This window comes from Salvelinus sp. IW2-2015, unplaced genomic scaffold, assembly GCF_002910315.2.
Source record: "Salvelinus sp. IW2-2015 unplaced genomic scaffold, ASM291031v2 Un_scaffold4356, whole genome shotgun sequence".
NCBI classification, from domain to species: domain Eukaryota; kingdom Metazoa; phylum Chordata; class Actinopteri; order Salmoniformes; family Salmonidae; genus Salvelinus; species Salvelinus sp. IW2-2015.
In genome coordinates this window covers 2,544-24,738 of record NW_019945627.1, presented here as the reverse complement: position 1 = coordinate 24,738, position 22,195 = coordinate 2,544, and the positions used below count along the sequence as shown (strand labels likewise).

General features: G+C 48.8%; 3 non-coding genes and 4 pseudogenes across 3 annotated transcripts; 5 read left to right on the top strand and 2 right to left on the bottom strand.

Moving 5' to 3' along the window:
* Positions 1 to 557: 557 nt before the first annotated feature.
* Positions 558 to 724, top strand: LOC112077182 (U2 spliceosomal RNA; annotated as a pseudogene).
* A 5,663-nt stretch (positions 725 to 6,387) lies between these two features.
* On the bottom strand, positions 6,388 to 6,504 carry LOC111962883 (U5 spliceosomal RNA). Its single transcript, XR_002877171.2, has one exon. It is a non-coding gene; the product is annotated as a U5 spliceosomal RNA (small nuclear RNA).
* Positions 6,505 to 6,805: 301 nt separating this feature from the next.
* On the bottom strand, positions 6,806 to 6,989 carry LOC112077177 (U2 spliceosomal RNA). The gene has a single exon (XR_002895356.1). It is a non-coding gene; the product is annotated as a U2 spliceosomal RNA (small nuclear RNA).
* A 2,862-nt stretch (positions 6,990 to 9,851) lies between these two features.
* On the top strand, positions 9,852 to 10,024 carry LOC111962876 (U2 spliceosomal RNA; annotated as a pseudogene).
* Positions 10,025 to 10,322: 298 nt separating this feature from the next.
* On the top strand, positions 10,323 to 10,432 carry LOC112077179 (U5 spliceosomal RNA; annotated as a pseudogene).
* Positions 10,433 to 18,209: 7,777 nt separating this feature from the next.
* LOC112077180 (U2 spliceosomal RNA) lies at positions 18,210 to 18,381 on the top strand (annotated as a pseudogene).
* Positions 18,382 to 18,678: 297 nt separating this feature from the next.
* On the top strand, positions 18,679 to 18,789 carry LOC112077178 (U5 spliceosomal RNA). The gene has a single exon (XR_002895357.1). It is a non-coding gene; the product is annotated as a U5 spliceosomal RNA (small nuclear RNA).
* The last annotated feature ends 3,406 nt before the right edge of the window (positions 18,790 to 22,195 follow it).

The following is a 22,195-nucleotide window of genomic DNA, read 5'->3' as shown; positions in this document are numbered from 1 at the left end:
GACTGTTCGCCATGCTTTTTGGGACTGGGCCTTTGCCGGAGTAGTTTGGGCTAAGGCACGGGTGTTGTTAGGTAGGGTAAGAGGTGATTTTGTATTAACATGGGCAAGATTAGAGAGAGGTGTAGGGAGAGCGAGGGGGACGGATAGGGATAGATTTCTGCTCTGGCTTCTCATGAGTCTCTTTAAACGGGGGCTGTGGGAAGCCAGGTAGAATTTGGTAAAGACAGGGAAAGATTGGGGGGTGGAAGGGATAGTGAGGAGGGTGGAAGGAGTTTTAAGGGGGAGGATGAAGAGGAAGTGGGGGCAGCATGCTGCTCGGGAGAGGTGGAAAGGGGGTTTAGGGCTGGAATTAATTTAGAYATGGAAGGGTATAGATTAAGGATGGGGAGATAGGGAAAGGTAGTGGTTAGGTATGATGGGGGAGGGATGATGCTCCCCTGGGGGGTTTTGTTTGTTGAATTATATTGTAAATAGAGTTAAAAAATAATGCCATTATTTGATTTTTATTGTTGAATATGATTTTGTAAAAAGGGAATGGCATGGAAGGTAATAAATAAATAATTTTTMKWAAAAAAAAATCTGTTCTTATCAGTTTGATACGTCCCCCATCGGGGGACTACATATTAAATGGATTTTTCGAACAGGGAGTCGGAAATGGGGCTTGCTCCGTCCGTTCCACGCATCGACCCGGTATTGCAGTACCTCCGGGAACGGTGCAACACATTTCTCCCGTTGTCAAGGAAAGAAAATACACAAAGCTATGTAAACAGCTGGCAGAAGAAGAAAAGGAAAGAAAAAACATCCAAAGTGAAAGTAGGGCGAAGCGCTCTTCGTGGGTTCCCCCGTTTCCCGCCATTTTACTTAAAAAAAAACGTTGGTCAGGATAGTGAGTGTCTGTCTGACTTTTTACCACCTTTTGCCAAACCGCCAAAGTCTGCCGAGACCCCCGGGTGCCCGGTGGGTGCAGGGGTCCATTTGTGGGTTATCGCTTCTCCGCCTTTTGGCTAAGATCAAGAAAAAGATCGAGAGAAGTACCCGCGGGATCCACAAGGTGGTGCGATGTCGTCATCGGCCACGTCACAGTCAGCAGCCGCTGGACTGAAGAACACGCTGCGTTTTCAATGGACCGGAAAAGATAGTTTGATGGAGAGAGTTCGATTTGGGAAGGAAGTTCTTTTTGGACCGCTACGCCTGACAGCAGACGACGTGCACTGCCTGCAACAGAACACACCGGATAAGTTTTACGACGTGTCGTTCTACACCATCACCAGGCTGGAGGAGGTGAGAGGGCTTTTCCGCGCTAACGTGACAGCACCCGCCCTCAGTGCTTTTCAAGTGGAGTCCCTGTGCAGGCACAACATGAGGGTGCTAACGGTGCACATGTTCAACCCATGGGTCACAGAAGAAACATTAGTGTGCTACCTCAGCCGGTACGTGACCATCTTGCCAGGAGTGAGAGACATTAAGGACGCCCTTGGCATCTGGACTGGGAAGAGGCAGTTTCGTGTGCTGCTAAAGGAGGACGAGAGCGGCCATGATGGCTACCGCCATCCACCCGCTTCCTTTTCCATCGGAGCAGACAGGGGCTACCTTATGTATGCTGGWCAGCCTCGTTTCTGCAGGAAGTGTAGCACCTACGGGCACCTCGCCGATGCCTGCACCCAGACAAGGTGCAGAAACTGCGGGACTCTGGGCCATATAATGAGGGATTGCACCGTGCCCAAGCGCTGCAGTCTGTGCAACTCTGAGGACCACTTGTTCAGTCACTGCCCGAAGGCAGCCCCCTCTTACGCCAGAGCGGTGAGCGGGAAAAGACCAGAGTGGGAAAAGACCAGATGAGGGAGAAGGATTGGAACTACGCGCCATTGAGGAGGTGGTGGATGAGCTGGTGATGGAGAGAGAACTGCGATGGTCTGAGGAGAGCGGGAGTGAGACGCCATCATACCTCGAGGAGAGCGGAGAGACCGACGGGAGTTGGAACAAGCAAGTGGAGGGGGAGAAGGGAGAGCCCACCGCGCCCTCGGCTCCGGAGAGCTGGACAACGGTGAGAGAGAGGAGGAAGTGCTCGGTGAAGAGGAAGCAGATGAGCCCTGTTTCCCCACTCATCAGCATGGAGGCGACACCGCTTCAGTTGTCTTGAAAGCGGGAGGTCTGAGGAGAAAAGCGAGGGAAACCCGGGCAGCGCAGAGGAGACTCTGCTTTCCCTGTCAGGCAGCTCCATCGACAGCAGCGGTCTGGCACCTAGCGGTGTTCCAGCACCCACACAGATGTAGGGGGAGCATGAGGAGGGGGGCAGGGTTTTCCCGACCACGATCTTTGTGGACAGTCCTCCGGCTGGGGACCACCGTTTCCCGGATAGGCCTCCTAACGAGGAGAGGTATTTAAAGTGAGTATGGAAAAATGTCATATTTTAGATAGTTGTCCGTTTCCCTCCTTATCCCATGTCGTCTTTTTTAAACCTAGCTAGCATAAATGTTAGAGGGCGACTGTTTTTTCCCATTTGTCCTCCATTRGCTTCTCTGTGTGTTTTTTACAAGAAGTACATTTAAAAGATCAAAATGACGTGGAGAGGTTTACGCGGGAATGGGTTCAGGGAGAGTCGAGGTGGAGTGTCGGCGGGGTGCATTCAACAGGGGTTGGTGTGCTATGTGGGAATAGGGATTTAAAAATAGTAGGAAGTTTTTCGGCTGTACACGGGAGGGTTTTAATAGTAGATATCGATTGGAGGGGTAAATGTTTTAGATTTATTAACGTGTATGCACCATCGACACCCAAGGAAAGGAGGGAAATGCTTAACGACCTAGACGCTATTTTTATGACAAACAGACAGGTGTTTATGGGGGGAGATTTTAATGTATCATACGACCGAGGTAATCTAGGAGGGCATCTTGTAAAAAGTTTAATAGGTAAATATAATTTGGTTGATASTTATAGAGTGGAGCACGCGGATGATACAGGTTTCACTTGGGAAAACAGCAGGGGCGCGAGGAGCCGGATAGATTATCTGTTTGTTCCGCGTGGACTCGGTGTGTCCTCTGCGCGCGTCACTCCGGTATTCTATTCAGACCACAGCTGCCTGTCTGTGACAGTAGAATTAAAAACAATTGAATTTGGAAAAGGGTATTGGAAAGTTAATAACGGCATTTTACATGACACAACTTTTGAGACAAGATTTAGGTCTTTTTTCCAGGGCTGTGTAAGTATGAAATGTTTTATTCTACTGTCAGAGTGGTGGGAGAGCACAAAATTAAGAATCAAGATTTTTATTCAGAATTTTTGCAAAGACAAAGTACGTAATACCCACAAAGATTTTTATGAATTGCAGAATGAACTAAAAGATCTACACATCCAAGGTAATTTGAATGGTGGTGGATTAGATAAAGACAAATTATGTATCCTGCAGAAAAAGCAGCATGCTTTTTTTGAAAAGAAAGCTCGAGACTTCATTTTTAAAAGTCAGCAGGATAAATGGGAAAATGATGAGAAGTGCTCTGCCATATTTTTCAAACAAATTAAATCACGGGAAAGAGGAGGACTATTTCTGCTTTATTGCACAAGATGGGGAGATGGTTGAGGATGGAGATGGCATGCTTGGTGTCGCTACACATCACTTTTCTCAGCTATTTAAAAAACAAACAATTGATTATGAGAAGGGGACTTATTTAAAAATGCGTGGATGTGCAGATACCTTTCGATATTAGAGACCAATTAGAAGGGGAATTGAAATTAGATGAAATTTATATGCACTGAAGAGCATGAAAATAAAAGTACCAGGAGTGGATGGGCTCTCTAAAGAGTGTTTACATCGTTTTTTGGGATTTAATTGGATGTCATCTGTTGGAAGTGGTTAGAGTATATTTGGTTTGGAGCATATGGGTTCGATGTCGAGGGGGTAATCTCTCTACTTTACAAAAAGGGAGACCCCAAGACATTAGCAAATTGGAGACCTTTAACAATGTTGTGTGTTGACTATAAATTATTAAGCAAAGCCYTAACTAATCGCCTATCTTCTGCCATGGCATATGTTGTTGGTTTAGACCAAACATGCGGTGTGGTGGGGAGAAAAWTAACCTGGAACTTGCAATTGCACAGYGACGTTCAAGCATATTTAGAGGAAAGGCACCTGCCAGCTATTACTGTGAATTTGGACCAGGAAAAAGCCTTTGACATGGTAAGCCATGAGTTTTTATTTAGAGTTATGGGAAAATTCGGTTTTGGAAATAATTTTATGAAATGGGTAAAAATGCTTTATAGTAATGTGGGTAGCAGGGTAAATATTAATGGGAATATTGGAACTGTTATCAAGCAATTACGAGGTGTCAGACAGGGGGACCCTCTATCTGCTCTAGAGGAGCAGACAACCCCCGAAGAGTGAACCCCCCCTATACCCCAAACTGATTCCCCCTTATCCCACTCCCTCTTAAACCTAACAACATCCCCCCATCCCTTAGGTGAACCTCCTGTAAAAAATAGAAATCAAACCCCACACCCTCTAAATAACTAAAAACCGCCCTTCTTTTAACCCTATCCCTCAACCCCCTTACAGTTAAACTAACAAAAGTAATTTTATCCATAATGAAAACAACAAAACTACTCATAACAAAAACAGGAGGCTCACCCGATGCTCCCCTGCTCCATGTCCTCCGTCAGGGATGCAAAAGGTATCACCTCGTCCGATGAATACAGGTCTTCCTCAGTTGAGGCCCTCTGCTCGCACCCAACTACAGACACCCTGTTTCCCCCTTCCTCTATGTCCCCCATGTCATCTGCCCATGACGCCGGGAAAGGGTTGGGGATGGAGGTTTCCGGCTTCCCTGAACAGCCCTGCGACCCTCCATCCCCAGGAGGCAGAGAGAGAGTGGAAAGCGTCATGTCCATTTCCACTAGGGGTAAAGGGAGGGAAGAGTCCTGCGATTCCTGGGGAGCCACTTCAGCGGCAAAGTCTTTTTCCCCCATCGGACGCTTGCCCGCCCTCTCCCCCAAGCCTCCCACCTCAATCTGCCCCTCATCCTTCCGCTTATTCCTCTTTTTCTTGCCGACTTTGTGTTGCTGCTCCGGCTCCGGTATTGCCCCCCCGACTGAGTTCCTTTTCATCCTGCCCGGGCATGAGCAGCGCTTCGGATTCCGAGGCCCACTCCCCTGCCCTTAACCCCAACCCTGGAAGGTTATCCACCATCTCTGCCAGGGCCCCAAGCCCCTCCGCCTTATCAAGCGATGAGCCCATCTCCTCCAATCCGCCACCTGCCCTCTCCTCCGGCTGCTGGACATCTGATCCCTCACCTCCTTTCACCGACGGCCCCGATTCCACCTCCTTCCCGGCCCTGGCACTTGTAGTGGGCGTTGGTGAGGATGGTCTCTCCTGCTCCTTCCTCTCTGGGTCCTTCTCCCTAGAACCAGGGTCCTTTCTCTCCCGTTGTTCCCCCACAGAAACTCCTCCTTCCTTCCTTCCTGCCGCTGCCTCGGCATATGACTGCCGACGGGACGGGCAGTCCCGGAACAGGTGCAGCTTACTACCACACCCGTGGCACTCCTTCGGCTCTCTACAGTCCTTTGCCTCATGCTCCGCCGATTTGCAAAAACGGCACCTCCCCGTACTGCAGGCAGCCGTGACGTGCCCATACTCCCTACACTTTTTACAAAAAGGGGGTTGACGGGTCTAGAACAGCATCCCCCTGTCTGAGCCCAGTGAAAAAAACGCCGGGGGATGGAGGAAACTGTCAAAACCTCCCTGATCTGGCCTAAGGAGTACCTGGAACTGACGGCGGCCATTCCAGAACCCCAAAGAGTCCTTCACATATCTTGCCCCCGACAAGGTATCTCTTGGCAATCGTGTATCTTCTTCCTTCTTCCAAGCGAAACGAATAGTATTCTTTAGTCCAGTCGTGGGGACCGACCCTGCGCTGCTGTTGTTGGCCATCTCCTCAAGGAAAACCCCGTAAGCCACGTTCTTACTGGGGAAAAGAACTGGATATCCCTCTTACGCCCTCCGGCCTTCGGCTTTTGACTCAGCGGGCTCTGGGGCACCTCAGTACCAAGTTTGATCTGAGCCAAAAGGCCGAGAAGCGATAACCCACAAATGGACCCCTGCTACCGCCGGGCATCCGGGGGTCTCGGCAGACTTTGGCGGTTTGGCAAAAGGTGGCTCCTCCTCCCCACCCACCCAACCTTTCCCTGGCGACAGACAGACAGACATGCGGGTGTTTTTTTATTTTTAAGTCGCCAATGCGTCTAAGTCACTAGCTCTTTGAACTCAATTGCCCTTAGCGACTACTTGGAGTGGAAAAATACACCGGTCAGTCCGATTGAAGTCAAACGCATGAGCAAAAAGTCTCGGCGGTGGGTGGGCATCATCAGCTCTGTCAATTTCTCTTGAAACAAGATATACCGGGCTCTGCCAGAAGCAAAGCCCTTCCAAAAATACGTTGAACTCGTGAGTGTTCCTCTCCACGGAAGTCTTTAGTAAAAGGCGAAAGGCTTGTGCGTAATGAAGAGAAACCAGAATCGTATGGAAGTCAGAGGTCGGGGCCCGAGACACACTCTGTGCACTCTAGGCCGGGAGCTCGCGGGTGGGTGGTCACCCAACCCACTCTGCCAACTTTTCCAGGGCTGTGTGTGGGTAAAAAGTCACAGACAGACTCACTCACTCACTATCCTGACCAACTTAAAGTAAAGTAAAATGGCGGGAAACGGGGGAACCCACGAAGAGCGCTTCGCCCTACTTTGGGTGTTTCTTCTTTTTCTTCCTTTGCTTCTGCTGCTAGCTGTTTAGATAGTTTGTCTTTTTTTGTCCTTGACAACGGGAGAAATGTGTTGCACCGTTCCCGGAGGTACTGCAATACCGGGTCGATGCGTGGAGCGGACGGAGCAAGCCCCATTTCCGACTCCCTGTTCGAAAAATCCATTTAATAAGTAGTCCCCCGATGGGGGACGTATCAGATATTAAACTGATAAGAACAGATTTATTTTTTATTTTTAGAAAAAAATACTTTATTACGTTCAATACCATTTCATTTGTACAAAATCATATTTTAGCAATCAAAATCAAATAATGGCATTATTTTAAATCTATTTACAAAATGAATCAACAAACAAAAACCCTCAGGGGAGCATCATCTCTCCCCGTCATACCTAACCAATACCTTTCCCTATCTCCCTGTCCCTAATCTATACCCTTACATCTCTAAATTAATCCCAGCCATAAACCCCCTTTCCACCTCTCCCGAGCAGCATGCTGCCCCCACTTCATCTCCTCCCTCTTCATCCTCCCCCTCAAATCTTCTTCCACCCTCCTTACTATCCCTTCCACCCCCCAATCTCTCCCTGTCTTGACCAAATTCTGCCTGGCTTCCCACAGCCCCCATGTAAAGAGACTCATGAGAAGCCAGAGCAGAAACCTATCCCCATCAGTCCCCCTTGCTCTCCCTACACCTCTCTCTAATCTCGCCCACGTCAATACAAAATCCCCTCTAACAATGCCTAACACAACCCTTGCCCTAGCCCATACTGCTCCGGCAAAGGCACAGTCCCAAAAGGCATGACGCACAGTCTCCTCCCTGCCACAAGAGGATCTTGGACAGGTGGGGGATCGCGCCAAACTATGTCGGTACATGATGGAACGTACCGGCAAGCACTTGTGGAGGCTCAACCAATTCAGGTCCTTGAGCCCGTTGTCCAGGCCCCGCGCCTGTACTCCCTCCCAGACCACTGCCGAGATACCCGGCAGAGTTTTACCTCAAGTTTTGGGGGATACTCGGACCGGTGGTCCTCGAAGTCTTGAAGGCCATCCTCGAGACGGGCGTCCCGGGGGGATCAATGGCCGTCGGTGTGCTGTCACTTCTTTACAAGAAGGGGGACGCCACAGACCTTGGCAACTGGCGGCCTTTGACCATGCTGTGTGTAGACTACAAGCTGCTTGCAAAGGTCCTAGTGGATCGGTTGCGCACAGCCCTTCCCTACGTCGTCCATGAGGATCAGACGTGCGGGGTAGAGGGCCGCTCTATCAGGTGGAACCTACAGTTGATCAGGGACTCCATCGCTTGGGTAGAAGATAGAGGGTTGCCTTTAATGGTAGCAGCGCTAGATCAGGCGAAAGCCTTTGATCGCGTGAATAGATATTTTCTTTACAGGGTGTTAGGATTTGGGGAGAAGTTTATAGGTTGGATCCGTACTTTATATGTCGGAGCGGGGTGCCGAGTTAGTGTAAACAGTCACTTGGGTGACGTTTTTGACCTCTCGTCTGGGGTCAGGCAGGGGTGCCCGCTCTCGGCTCTCCTCTTCGTTCTGTCCATGGAGCCTCTGGGGGCTGCCATTAGGGCAGACACAGGGGTTGAGGGCTTGTTGATCCCTGGAAGTGGCGGGCTGCGTGTTAAGATGACGCAGTACGCCGACGACACTTCCTTGCTGCTTTGCAAGGACTCGTGCCTGACAAGGTCCCTTGCCATAATTGGGGACTTCACCCGAGCGTCGGGAGCGGTTCTGAATCACGCAAAGTCTTCCGTCAAGTTTTTCGGAAGATGGCGCGGTAGGACGGATGTGCCCGGGGGGTTATCTCTCTGTAACGGGGCTCTGAGGATTCTCGGGTCCATTTTGAGACCTCCGGCTCAGCGACGCTGAACTGGAACATGGGTATCGCAGTGGTACAGAGGAAGCTAGCGATGTGGAGGGCTAGGTCTTTGTCCTTTATAGGCAAAGTCCTGGTTCTCAAGGTGGATGTATTGCCGTCTCTTTTGTATTTGGCGTACATCTACCCATTGCCGGCTTGTCTGAGGCCTTTAGTGAGGCTTGTGTTTCAGTTCATGTGGGGTGGCAGGTACGAGTGGGTCGCCAGGGCACGCAAGCTCTGTCCCATCGGGGAGGGAGGTAGGGGGGTACCACATCTCCCCCTCAAGCTGGACGCAATTTTTGTTTCTTTTTTGATGACGGAGCTTGCTCATCCAGTGATACACCCGTCCGGTTACCTCCTGCGGGTGTTCTTCTCGTATCAGGCGAGAAGCGTAATGGTGTGGTCTAACACGGGTCCTCGGGCGGAACAGCTGCCGTGGCACTTTGGTCATGCGGCCAAGTGGTTGCGTGCGCACCCCGAGGTTGAAGTCGCCCGAGTAGGTTTATACCACAGGCACCTGTACGAGGAGGTCAAACGGGCAGGGGGTCCGGCGCCTGTAGTGGGTATCTCGGAAGTGGTCTGGGAGGGAGTGGAGGCGCGGGGCCTGGACAACAGGCTCAAGGACCTGAATTGGTTGAGCCTCCACAAGTGCTTGCCGGTGRGTTCTATTATGTACCGGCATAGTTTTGCGCGATCCCCCACCTGTCCAAGATCCTCTGGCAGGGAGGAGACTGTGCATCATGCCTTTTGGGACTGTGCCTTTGCCGGAGTAGTATGGGCTAGGGCACGGGTTTTGTTAGGGATGGTTAGAGGGGATTTTGTATTGACGTGGGCAAGGTTAGAGAGAGGTGTAGGGAGAGCTAGAGGAACGGATAGGGACAGGTTTCTGCTCTGACTTCTCATGAGTCTCTTTAAGCGGGGGCTGTGGGAAGCCAGGCAGAACATGGTTAAGACAGGGAGAGATTGGGGGGTGGAAGGGATAGTGAGGAGGGTGGAAGGAGATTTGAGGGGGAGGYTGAAGAGGGAGGAGATGAAGTGGGGGCAGCATGCTGCTCAGGAGAGGTGGAAAGCGGGTTTAGGGCTGGGATTAAATTAGATATGTAAGAGGATAGATTAGGGACGAGGAGATAGGGAAAGGTAGTTTGTAGGATGACGAGTTTTTGTTTTGGGGATTATAGTTTTGTTTAAAATTAAAATGCAGATTTCTGATTTTGATTGAAAATTATGGTTTTTGTATTGAATGTAATAAATTATTTTTTCTAAAAAAAATCTGTTCTTATCAGTTTAATATCTGATACGTCCCCCATCGGGGGACTACATATTAAATGGATTTTTCGAACAGGGAGTCGGAAATGGGGCTTGCTCCGTACGCTCCACGCATCGACCCGGTATTGCAGTACCTCCGGGAACGGTGCAACACATTTCTCCCGTTGTCAAGGAAAGAAAATACACAAAGCTATATAAACAGCTGGCAGAAGTAGAAGAAGAAAAGGAAAGAAGAAACATCCAAAGTGAAAGTAGGGCGAAGCGCTCTTCATGGGTTCCCCCGTTTCCCGCAATTTTACTTAAAAAAAAAAACATTGGTCAGGATAGAGTGAGTCTGACTTTTTACCCACAGCCCTGGAAAAGTTGGCAGAGTGGGTTTGGTGACCACCCACCCGCGAGATCCCGGCCTAGAGTGCACAGAGTGTGTCTCGGGCCCCGACCTCTGACTTCCATACGACTCTGGTTTCTCTTCATTACGCACAAGCCTTTCACTAAAGACTTCCGTGGAGAGGAACACTTACGAGTGCAAAGTATTTTTGGAAGGGCTTTGCTTATGGCAGAGCCCGCCCGGTATATCTTGTTTCAAGAGAAATGGACAGAGATGACACCCACCGCCGACACTTTTGCTCCATGCGTTGACCTTAGAATTCGACCCCGGTTGTATTTTTCCAACTCAAAGTTAGTCGAGTAAGGCAATTGATGCTCGCGGCTTTGAACAAATAGTACGTAGCAACTAGGCGTAAAACTAGGTACTTAAAAGACAGCATTGACACATCAAAAAAAAAAACAGTCAGCCTGCCTGCCCTGTGTCTGTCTGTCGCCAGGCGAAAGGTGGGTGGAGTGGACGAGAGGAGCCACCTTTGCCACACGCCACAAAGTCTGCCGAACACTCGGGTGCATGAGTCCATTGTGTTATTGCTACTCGGCCTTTTGCTGCAGAATCAAGTTAGTTACTTTGTCAGTGCTGCACTTGAATCAGAGAAAGCGATTCCGGCGCGGAGCGCGCCCGGAAATTGTTGCTATATTATTTTTTGTTAAAATCATTATATATGTTGTAATGTGTTTCACCATTGTTTTCTTGTGCCTGGGTTAGTTGGTGGTGGACTAACAGGTGCACTAAGACCTGTAGGGGGAGTTATAAAGGAAGGCTCGTGGTACCTTCCTTATTATCATTTTCCCCCTTTTTATCCTGTTTCGCATTCTCTCCCCCTTTGAGCTACCTCCCCTCCCCTTAGCCTTCTACTATCTTTGAGTTTGTGTTTGTATCTGAGATGCAGTGTCTTTCGGGCTTGTGGGCCTGCTACTTACTATGGTCTGGCTGCTTAGCTCCTGGCCTTTTAGGCGTGGCAGGCTTTGTTTGTTGTTGTTTGACTGCAGTTTCTTTGTTCCCCTTGTCCTATCCACCTTGTATCTTTAGTTTGTCCCCAAATTGCCTATTTGTCTCATTTCCTTTTGTTTTGTGATGTCAACTGGGGACTTTGCTGGCGACCTGCTAGTATTAGCTTAGCCTGGTCTGCTGGTGAGGCTTCTGTCCTCAAATTTGGCAGGTGTTGTTTAGTCAAGTGGTGTTTTCATTCCTTTACGACCCTCTATTTCTCTTGTGCCTCAAGTATTTGGGTTGTCTTATAGTCTTTACCTCCTAGTTTAGTCTCCCCTTTTTGTTTTGTAGTGCCTTGTTTGTTTTTGTTGTAACGGCTTCTTGCTTTTGTGGCTGCTAGCTGTAGCTTAGACTGGCCTGCTGTCGTGGCCTGCTTTAGCCTTTGTCTAGTTTGTGTGGTTTACTTCTCTCGCTCTCCCCTTTTGGCCCTTCCTTTGTGACAATTTAAAAAAAAAGAAAAATATTCCCCTCCTTGTGTCTCTCCTTCCTTTTCCATGTTGATAAGATTAAGTTTGGTGCTGGGCTAGATAGGTTGTTGTGTGTCCCGTGGTACTGGTAGGCCTGGTTAGCAGAGCCTGCTAAGTCTCCTCGGGTCACTGCCCAGCAACAGGGAGGACCCGGGGATATGGTGGGTTGAAAGCCATTCCCATCCCCATACGTCCTCGAGAGAATTGGGCACCATGGTTCACTAAACCAGGACCAGCCCAAGCTGAGTGCCGTGAAGTTTGGTAGAACATGCCACTTTTGCAGACGCTGTTCAAAAAGGGTATGTCTGCAATGAAGAGGTGCCTGGGAGGTGTGGTCCACCAGCTCCGAGGAGTGGCAACGACCGAAGCGTCGTGCAACTAACTGTGGCGAGCGGTTCACCACCGTTCATCCGCTCGACTTGCGCGGTCTCCTCCTGGGTCCAAAGGGTAAGGCTGGAAGAGAGGGAGCTGCGGAGAAACCGGGCTTCCGACGCGCCTAGAGGGTCGGAAAGACGGCAGTTGCCGAGGTAGTTGGTGGAGGCAGCCGGTAGTGGTGAGGAGCGTAGTGGAGCCGGTAGGGGTGGTGGAGGAGGCAGTGTGCACAGCAGTGGTATGGGGTGGGCTCGTAGTCGAGCGCGGGAAGGTAGCTGGTGGAAGAAGGGTGGGGAGGGGGAGACGAACAACCTCCCCACTCCCATCCCCCTGCCGCCAGACTAATGGCTCGCTCGAAGGAAAAGAGGCGGAAGAAAGACGGTCTGTGAGAGGATTTTAGCAACGTCCAAGGGTTTCAGACGATGTTTATAGGACGGTGTCGGGAGGTAAGCACCAATGGAGACGGTGATACAGGAGATACGGTGCAGAAGGGGGGAGGACCTTCTGAGGAACACATCCTCCAAGTAAAATATTATATGCTGAGAGGCTTCTCTACGACCCACGAACAGATGGTGATAGGAAAAAGGTGATATAGGTGGAGGGGACGAGCTCCAGGGGGAGAAGAACCGCAGAACTGTCCCCTCCAACTCCCCCATCAAGTCTTTTTAAGTTCCTGGTGTTTAACCTCCTCGTCCCTCTCCAACCCCCTTTACCCGGAAAGAGATGAGAATATGACCCAGAAGTAACCCCTTTATAACTGTTCAATGCGCTTTCTTTTAGGCACTGTTTTTAGCCTCACCCTTTAAGTGGACTTTTAAAATCACCCACTATAAATGTGAGGAGTGTGAAAATCAGCAAACAGAGCACAGTCGTTTTTCCTTTTTTAGAAAGGTTTAACTAGATGTGTTTTAGTTACAGGAGTGTGTCTTGTTATTCCCTTTTTGATCGCTTCTTACAGGAAATGCGGAGGATAAGTGCGGAGGCACAGGGCCCCTCCATTTGGAGTGGTTCCAATGTTGTAACAGAACGACGGTGTTGCCGATTTTAATCGAGGGAGGCACCACAGTTGGTGGTGAGGGGAGCTAACGGTGTGCGTGGATGCGGAGCGTGCTCTTTTAGGCAGTTGAATTTAATGTGCGAAATGTTTATGGTTTATGACAAACATGACCGTGCGCACTTTTAGAAACCTGCCGTCCATGCTAGGGAGGGATCTTAGGTGGTGGAGATTGAGATTGTGTGTTTAGATTAAGCGAGACAGGAGAGGGGCAGGAGAGATTTTAAGGTACGACAGGTCAAGTTGTTTTATTGGCAAGGGCTGTGCAGGGATTATAACTTCATTATGGCTGGCAGGGTCGTATTGAGTATATCCATGGAAAATGTGCCCAGTTTCAAAGTCCTCCGTACTCAAATTCTTGCTCGTACATATGCCATATTATTATTACTATTGGATAGAAAACATCTCTAGTTTCTAAAACGTTTGATTTTTTCTCTGAGTGAACACAGAAGCCTCCTTCTGAGCCCACTAAGTCCCTGACAGAGAGTGGTTATTATCGTGAGATGAGGTCTACTGTTCAAATCGCTTGCCTATAATGGCTGATATGTATTGGTATACTTACACGTCATACACTCCCTCAGATGTCAAGAGGAAACGACGAGAGAATTGAATGGATTATTTGGTCTGAAGTGAATAAATCCTCTTGGAGTCGACTTGTCCCTTTTGTTTTTTCGAAAGCGCGAAGTTTGGACCTGGATCGCTTTGCCTGGAAGTCCCTCGTTATCACTGGATACTACTCCGGCTTTAATTTGATTTTGGATACATGTTACAATAATCATCGTAAAGATGTTTTATTAATATTGAATTTATTCGGGACGTTAGGCGTGTTGCGTTGTTCTGCTTTGTTCAGGATGGAGAGCTTAGACCACTTGGCCAGTGTGCTTGCTAATTCCAGAGGGAAAGAGGGCCTTCTAACCCAAAAAGACGTTTCCTGGACAAGTGGAGAAGAAAAAAAAAACCCTTGTCACATTCTGATGGAAGGTAGCAAAATAAGTAGGACCCATTAATGGGATGATAGTCATATATCTGTCGAACTGTGCTAATCGCTACGCGATTACTGGAATCAATGCTGTTGTGTCTTAGCTATTGTTACAGCTATATAAAACGCTATACTTGTGTTTTCGCTGTAAAAAACTCAATAAATAGGGCATTATATTGCTGTATTCTAATCAAGATCTTTGGTCTTCCTTTGCTATTACCAGCCATATACCAACTTTGTTCAAGAAATGTTATTTGATGAGTATTTAGGTTATTTGACGTTGGTGTCTGTAAATTACTCTGGTTGCTTCGGTGCTATATCTGACGGTAGCTGTGATGGTAGCATCAATGTAAAAGCTGATTTAATACCTCAAATTGAAATTTTTCGAACAAACCATAGATTTTATTGTGTACATGTTATAGGACTGTCCATCTGATGAAGTTGTTCTAGGTTAGTTTGGTTGAATCTTGGTTAGTTAGGTTGGCTTTGGCATGCTATTCTGTGCTGTGGAGAGGAAATGTCTGTCCTTTTTTCACTATTTGGTGGATGAGCTAAACATAAATATACGTGGTGTTTCGCTGTAAATTCAGACTTTTAATTCGGACATGTAGCTGGATCTCACAAGATGTTTACTTTCAAATGCGTATTGACTTGTTTGTGTGAAGTTAAATATTTCAAATAAAATACATTTTGATTTTCGCGCCCTCAATTGCAAGCTGGATGTTGACTATAATGTTCCGGCACCGCCTGCAAGCCTGAAGAAGTTAACGACATTGACTGTTTCAAAACCTGCATCCAAAGAGAGGAGGGCTTTCCCCTGACCAGTGGTGACGGCACAGCAGCTCTCGCATTGTTATCTCTTTACCCGTGCGACTGTCCCAACTGATGGTAGACACAACCCTGTCTTCTGCTCATCTGATCACGAATCTGAGGGTTGACAACCTTCCACTAACTTCGGAGTGTGGGCAAGAGGAGCCCTGGAATTGACTGCCTACCTTTTAGAAGATGATAGAGTAGTTAGTCATACCGGGGCAGGTTCAGCCGCCAAAGTGCGACGCAAAGGACTCTTTGACACACGAGCACAGTGGTGGGAAATGGTGAAGGAAGGACGAGGACCTTCTTTAGGAGAATAGGAAAGAAAAAAAGGCAGAGAAAAGGATAGACGCAGGCTGGACCTGCAAAGCGACTGAAAGGTATTTAATTTATGCAACAGGGCCTGATTTTAACCAGAAATAAAAGAAGTAAAGAAGGAAATGCATTTTTAGCAGAACAGAAAAGCAGGGGTTATTTTTAAGAAGTCAGAAGGGATTAGAAGAGGGGGAGAAGTGCACTATGTACTTTTTTAGAAATGTTAGTAAGGTAAAATAATGACGGGTTTAAAAAATAAAGATGGAGTTTTTAAAAACAGATACAGAGGAGAATAAAAGAAGTAGTCGAGGATTTTAATCGGGGACTGTTCTGGGGAAAAACGATATATTGAAGAGAACGATGGGGACATTTACCTACATCGCAAACCCTACCAAGCACAGACGACCTGACAAAAGACTGATCGAGGACGCAAGTCTGACAAAGGACCTGAAACATTTTAGAGGGGTAAATCACGGGGAGGACGCCTCCCTTTGGCAGTTTTTTACCTGACCCTTTTGGATTCGAGCCGACGAACTCTGACTGTTTTACTGACCAGAACACTGGACAGACTTACCCCTGACAGTTCTAGAGGGGGATACGTGACTCTTTTTATATAAGAAAAACGACCAGGACCCTCGCGGCCACCCTGAAGAATCGAGACGACCCGCATTACCCTCTTACCTTGATGTGTAACACTTTTTACTAAGGTTTATCACTCAGAATGTCATTCTGTTTAGGGGAGGTGACCACCCGACCAACCTGTGCATTCCGGAGGAGATCACGGACAGCCTGAATACTGATCCGAGATTGCCATCTGTTATGCGACCCACGCCACAGAAACCATGCCCGGCCTTGTAGTCTACATTTAGATTTTGAAAAGCCTTGTTGGAGTCTCGCACCAGTTACCTCTTTAAGGTCACCTGCAAAAAATGGTTTCCCGGACAGGTTTTAGCGGGTGGGACTGAGCTGATAAACGGAGGACATTACAGCAAAATCCCGTATGGGGCATTGTTCAAAAGCAGTGGGAGTACACTGCGGCGTCCCCTCAGGCTGTCCATATTCCCCTTCTGTTCGTGGCCTCATTGACCACTGGCACAGGTCTTGAAAGGGACCAACGGATCATGGGTGGTATCCCGGGAGTGGGGGATGACCAGCCAAGTGCGTTTTTTACATGGACGAACGTCCAACATTTGCCCGACTTTTATCCGTCGACAGGACCCTGACAGGACCGACTGGTACGGAGAGCCTCTGGGGCGAGACTGAACAAGACAGACCGGCCCCATTCTTCGACCATGGAGCAGACCCAACTGACCAGACTAACATCATGACAGTCAACAACGAACAAGACATAGGGTACTGGAAAGTTTTGACCCGGGAGGGAGGAGGGAGCGTAACAATGCAGAGTGGGAAAGAGCCACGGGGCTTCTTGGGGACAGACAGCTGACTTTTGAGGCAGTTTAATCAATTAAAGCTGTGATTTTAACCTGTGCTTTTTTACTATCCAGTTCTGTTTTTATCCCCCACGAAGAGTCTTTACCTGGAATCGTGATGCTTTACTTCCTGTCTGAGAGGAAGCAAGTGGGAGAGGCTGAGGAGGAGTGGAGGCACAAGAGGCCCAGGTCCAAGGGCGGTGAAAGGCTTGCTGAACTTCTACCTGTCCTGGCACCGCTACACAGCGTTACACCTCACTCTTTCCACCTCCCCGGTCAACAACAAGAAACCAGGCCTCGCACAGTTCTGGCTGGGACTCTTACCTCAAAGGACCCTGAGGCTGATCCAGTCTGATCCTGCGAGACCCAGTCTCTTTCCTGCTCCCCATCCAGCCCACTCCAGATATGTTTAAGACATTTTAAACTGGGAAAAAAGAAGCAGTCACGTTTGTAATCAAACACGCTCTCTTCTTCTCTCTTGTGCGGATCGGGAACAGGTGTCCAGTAAACGCGTGCTTGCTACTAAGCGAAGCCACAACGGTTATGGGCGTAATACTTGGCCCATCCTGCTTCCTGAATCGGTCCCTGTCTGGAACGGTCGCCAACACTGAGATCCTCTCCGTCAGGCCGTATGCACTCCTGGGGCATGGCGAGAACATCCGCGTGCCCTGCCGGTCTCACACGGACTACTGATAGGTACCACCAAGCCGCAACTCAGTTTCGCTTCTTCAGTTACCCAGGCTGCGGAAAGAGAGGTCGCGTGAGGCAACCCTGCTCTGTGAGTGCAGAGCCTCCTGGGACCTGTGGACAGGAAGCAGGCCCCTGATCACTCGTGTCTGCCAGCAGGGGAGGACCTAACGCTCATCCGCTCGTGCTGTACGGGGTGGGCCGAACGGCCTATCCATCGAGGCCTTCACCAAGCTCCTGGCTCACCCTCAGTGCCTGAAGGAACGCCCGTGGTCCTCCGTAACCTGCTGTAGCAGAAAAATAGAGACCACACCCCAGGCAGTGGCCAGGTAGCCACGGAAGCCCTGGGGTGGTAGACGAGAAGAGAACGACGGCTCGACCCCAGACGTAAGGTACCCCCACACCCCTAGGTCCCGGCGGCCACGGCTGACAGCGCTGCGGCAGCCTATGGCGATGCGCTAGGGAGGAATCTCCTCTGGGCCCGAAGGACGGGACGGTAGTTTTATCCAGAGGAGCCGGATGAAGGCAGTTGATAAGAAACTCACCCCGCTCCTGTACAGAGGACCGAAGACAAGCTTTTTTAAACAAAAAGTACTTTTACATGTGTTCTGTCTTAAAAATGTTTTACCTTGTTAAATCATTAAAATACACATTTTAAATGGCTTTTACACTTGATGGTTTACTAGAAAAGTACTTTTATTCATGTTGTATTTCCATTGGTTTTAACACATGTACTTTACCAAATTTAAATGAACCTTCAAATGTGTGTTTTAATCCCTTATTGCCGTTTTTGTGTATAATTATGTAAAAAAATGATGAGCTGTTTTTTAAAGGAAAGGTGTCAATAAAACTTTTTCAAAGAAAAAATCTGTTCTTATCAGTTTAATATCTGATACGTCCCCCATCGGGGACTACATATTAAATGGATTTTTCGAACAGGGAGTCGGAAATGGGCTTGCTCCGTCCGCTCCACGCATCGACCCGGTATTGCAGTACCTCCGGGAACGGTGCAACACATTTCTCCCGTTGTCAAGGAAAGAAAAAACACAAATTACAGCTGGCAGAAAGGAAAGGAAAGAAAAAAAGAAACACCCAAAGTGGAAAGTAGGGCGAAGCGCTTTTCGTGGGTTCCCCGTTTCCGCCATTTTACTATAAAAAAAAAAGTTGGTCAGGTAGTGAGTGAGTGAGTGAGTGGGTCGTCTGTCTGACTTTTACCCACACACAAAGTTGGAAGAGTGGGTTGGGTGAACCACCCACCCGCGAGTCCCAGCCTAGTAGTGCACAAGAGTGTGCTCGCCCCGACCTTGACTCCATACGACTCTGGTTTCTCTCATTACGCACAAGCCTTTCGCCTTTACTAAAGACTTCCGTGAGAGGAACACTTATGAGTTCAAGTATTTTGGAAGGGCTTTGCTTTGGCAGAGCCCGTATATCTTGTAGAGAAATTGACAGAGATGATGCACCCCACCGAGCCTTTTTGCTTACTTCAATCGGGGCCGACCGATCGACTCGACCGTGTATGTTCCTTTCCTCAAAGTGTAGCTCGATGCAATTGAGTTCAATGCCATTGACTTGACGACGACTGGCGTATTTCAGTGGTCTTTGTACAAAGTCGCATCCAGGCTAAGAGCTTTTAGTTGATTTAATGTGAATGGCTCTTATCTTATTCTATCGAAAGGCCTTCACCAAGTCTTCTGGTTTCACTCACACTTGCTTCTGAAGGACGCTCTCAGTGGTCTCCCGTAACCGCTGTAGCGAAAAGCGTATAGAGCACCCCCAGGCAGTGGCCATGTAGCCACGGAAGCCCTGGGGTGGTACAGAAGGGAAGGGGCCTCGACCCAGAACGAAGGGTCCCACAACACTAGGGTCGCATTGGCGTCGGCATTGGCGAATTTAAACACCCTTTCTCCGTCATCAGGAACTGAGTAATAGATGTTTTGTGCTTCAGGGCAAACCGATGGAGAAGGCGTACGGTGAGTTTCATCAAGAAGAGAACATGATGGAATTATGAAGACGTAGTCCGGAGGGGAATGGAGAGAGACCTGGGCATTACCGGTGACCAGCCTGGCAGGAACAATTTCAGGGTGGTCACCGTAAACATGTACAATCGCATGTTGAAGGAGTGAGGAGGTGGAGGGCCTTTCTGGGAGAATATTAGAAACGTACCTCAGTGAGGCACCTCAGGGAACTCCCTGGGTCTCTACCTCCATCCTCCAGCGTGTTCTCCTGGGGGCTTTACGGTGGACATTTATTTTATGCCCGCTCAGCTTCCGTCTGTTTAGGCGTTGTATGGCTTACCACACTATACGGCCTGAGTGCAATACCGACAAGTGCAGGTCTGTGGGTCCGGAAGAGCACGAGGCACAAAGGATTAGTGAACGAGCCCAGAGGCTTGCCACGGCGTGGTCTGATTGGTCAACACGACCTGTGCGTGATCTGCCCGCCTCGTCAAAGGTCGGTAACGCTCTGCAGCATTGAGGGGGAACGGGGTGGGGGGAGAAGAGAAAGGAGGAATGCGGATGGAACAGTAATGGCACAGGGGAAAGAACGGCACGGGAAGAGATGGAAGGAAGAGGCTACGAAAAGGAGAGAGGAGAAGAGAAGAGAAGGCGACCACGGAGTGGAAGTGCGAGCGGAAGGAGGTGACGGAGCGAAGAAGATAGAAGGCGGGGGACAGTGGAGAAAGAGAGGATGGTAGGACGGAAGCGGTGAGGAGGGAATGGGGAGGCAGCCCTGGTGGATAGAGATGGTGCGAAGGGGCTTGGGTGCGGGATGGGGGACGAAGTCACCCCTTTGCCGTCATCTCGAAGAGGACAGGGAAGAGGAGAGTGAGCTTGGAGGACAGAGGAGGGGTACGGGGGGGGAGCAGAATTTTCGAGTGGTCTCGGTTTTCCTCAGCCCTATAATTTTGTGTGGGGGTATATCACAGGGTGAGGATCGGGGTTGTCTATAGGGGGGAATCCACTCTGTTTGGAGATGGGCGTCCTAGTTCTCAGCCAGAGGCCTACAGGGAGGGGGGTTGGAGGGTGTTGGTGGGAACCACAGGATGCAGGGCACTCCAATGCCTAACACCATGCCTGCATCCTGATTGGAGTGATGGAGGACGGGGGACGTCAGGAGAGGAGAGACGTCCCTGCCGGATGAAATGGAGCAGGGAGCATCGGGTGAGTCTGTTGGTTGTGGGTTTTTTTGATTGTTGAGGGTTGGTTTTTATTATTATGATATTTCTGTTAAGTTGTTTAGTTTAAATGTAAGGGGTTTGAGGGATAATGTTAAGAGGGCGGTTTTTTGTTTTTTGGAGGAGAGTGGGTTTTGATGTTTGTTTTTTACAGGAGGTTCACCTGAGGATGGTGGGATGTGTGTAGATTTAGGAGGGAGTGGGACAAGGGGGAGTCATTTGAGTATAGGGGGGTGCAATCGACAGGGGTAGGGATTTTGTTCGGAATAGGGAGGTGAAGGTAGAGAGCACTTTTGTTGTAAATGCAGGGGAGGGTTTTGGGGGTAGAACCGTCAGCTTTGAGGATATGTAAGAATTATAGGTTATTTGGGGTGTATGGGCCACAGGTGGCGGCAGATGGTGGACTGTCTGGCGCCCCTGTGTGTTACAAATAGGCACTTGGTGATAGGTGATTTTAATATAGATTTAGGGGTAGGAGGGGATAGCAGTGCAGGGGCCATCACCGGGCTAATGGCTTGCCATGGTTGAAGATAGAGGTCTGCCTGTCTCTCGGACATTCGTTTTCCGTTTGATAAAATGTAAAAATGTTGGTAATTTTTCCGCTGTCCCGGTAAATTCCACCAGATGGCTAATGGGATCTTATTGCAAATATAAATAACATCAATCACAACATGGCCATTTCTCCTAAACGGAAAAGACTTTGAAGATGAAACTTGGTGAGCATAGGATTGGACTAATGGGCTGTTAGCCCAGAAACAAGATGGCGTCGAGAACTCATCGCTTTTTGAGTTTTGGGCGGCCAGTTTTCTGGGATCAAAGGTAAAAAATGAAAATAGAGCGCTAATTTGACCGCTTCACGTCAAAGTACATGAACCTACGGTGTCAGGAAAAAAAGAACCAGCCCTTTATTTATCGTAATTTAAGAGAAATCGTACAATTGGTGATGCTCAAAGAAATGTGTTTTTTCCCCCAAAAAGTTAGATKCAATTGCGTGTTCTGACGAATCCGTTAAGGTGGGTTTCAGAGCTCTGCGAGATTTCTGTGATTTTCTGAAATAACACACTCATTCAACCCTCTGTAAATCAGTAATTTCGTCACAAAGACTTAACTCAATATTCTGTAAGAATCTACCCCAAGGAGGATATGTATTCAGCTTCCTGTGTCAACCGGAAGTGCCTTAAATTGGGGTCATAGGGGCTGTTTCGAAGGGTTAAAGTCTAAAATGTTTTTGTTTTTTTGATAAGGTGTGTTTATCGGGGGATAAAGTACAATTTGTACTAGAAACTTAGACACACTGAAAAATAACTAATGGCATCACCGGCCGTGCAGAGTTCAACAAGACGCCCCTCTTGACCGTAGCTTGCTCTGAGCGCAGCGACCGTGAAAAAAAGCAGGCCCAAAATGAAGCCTGTCCCTAATTTCAGGTGCTTTTGGGGGACAGCGGTGTAACCGTTAGAGTTAGAAGGACAATTCAACCACAGGAATGTTCCTAAGGTCCTCCCGATTTGCAAGCCTAACCTTGACCGTGTGGCATTAACCCTTAATCGGAAGGTCGACGACATCCGATCCTCGTTTGCTAAGTCAAACGACACCGCTGGTTCTGCTCACACTGCCCTACCCTGTGCTTTGACCTCTTTCTCCCCTCTCTCTCCAG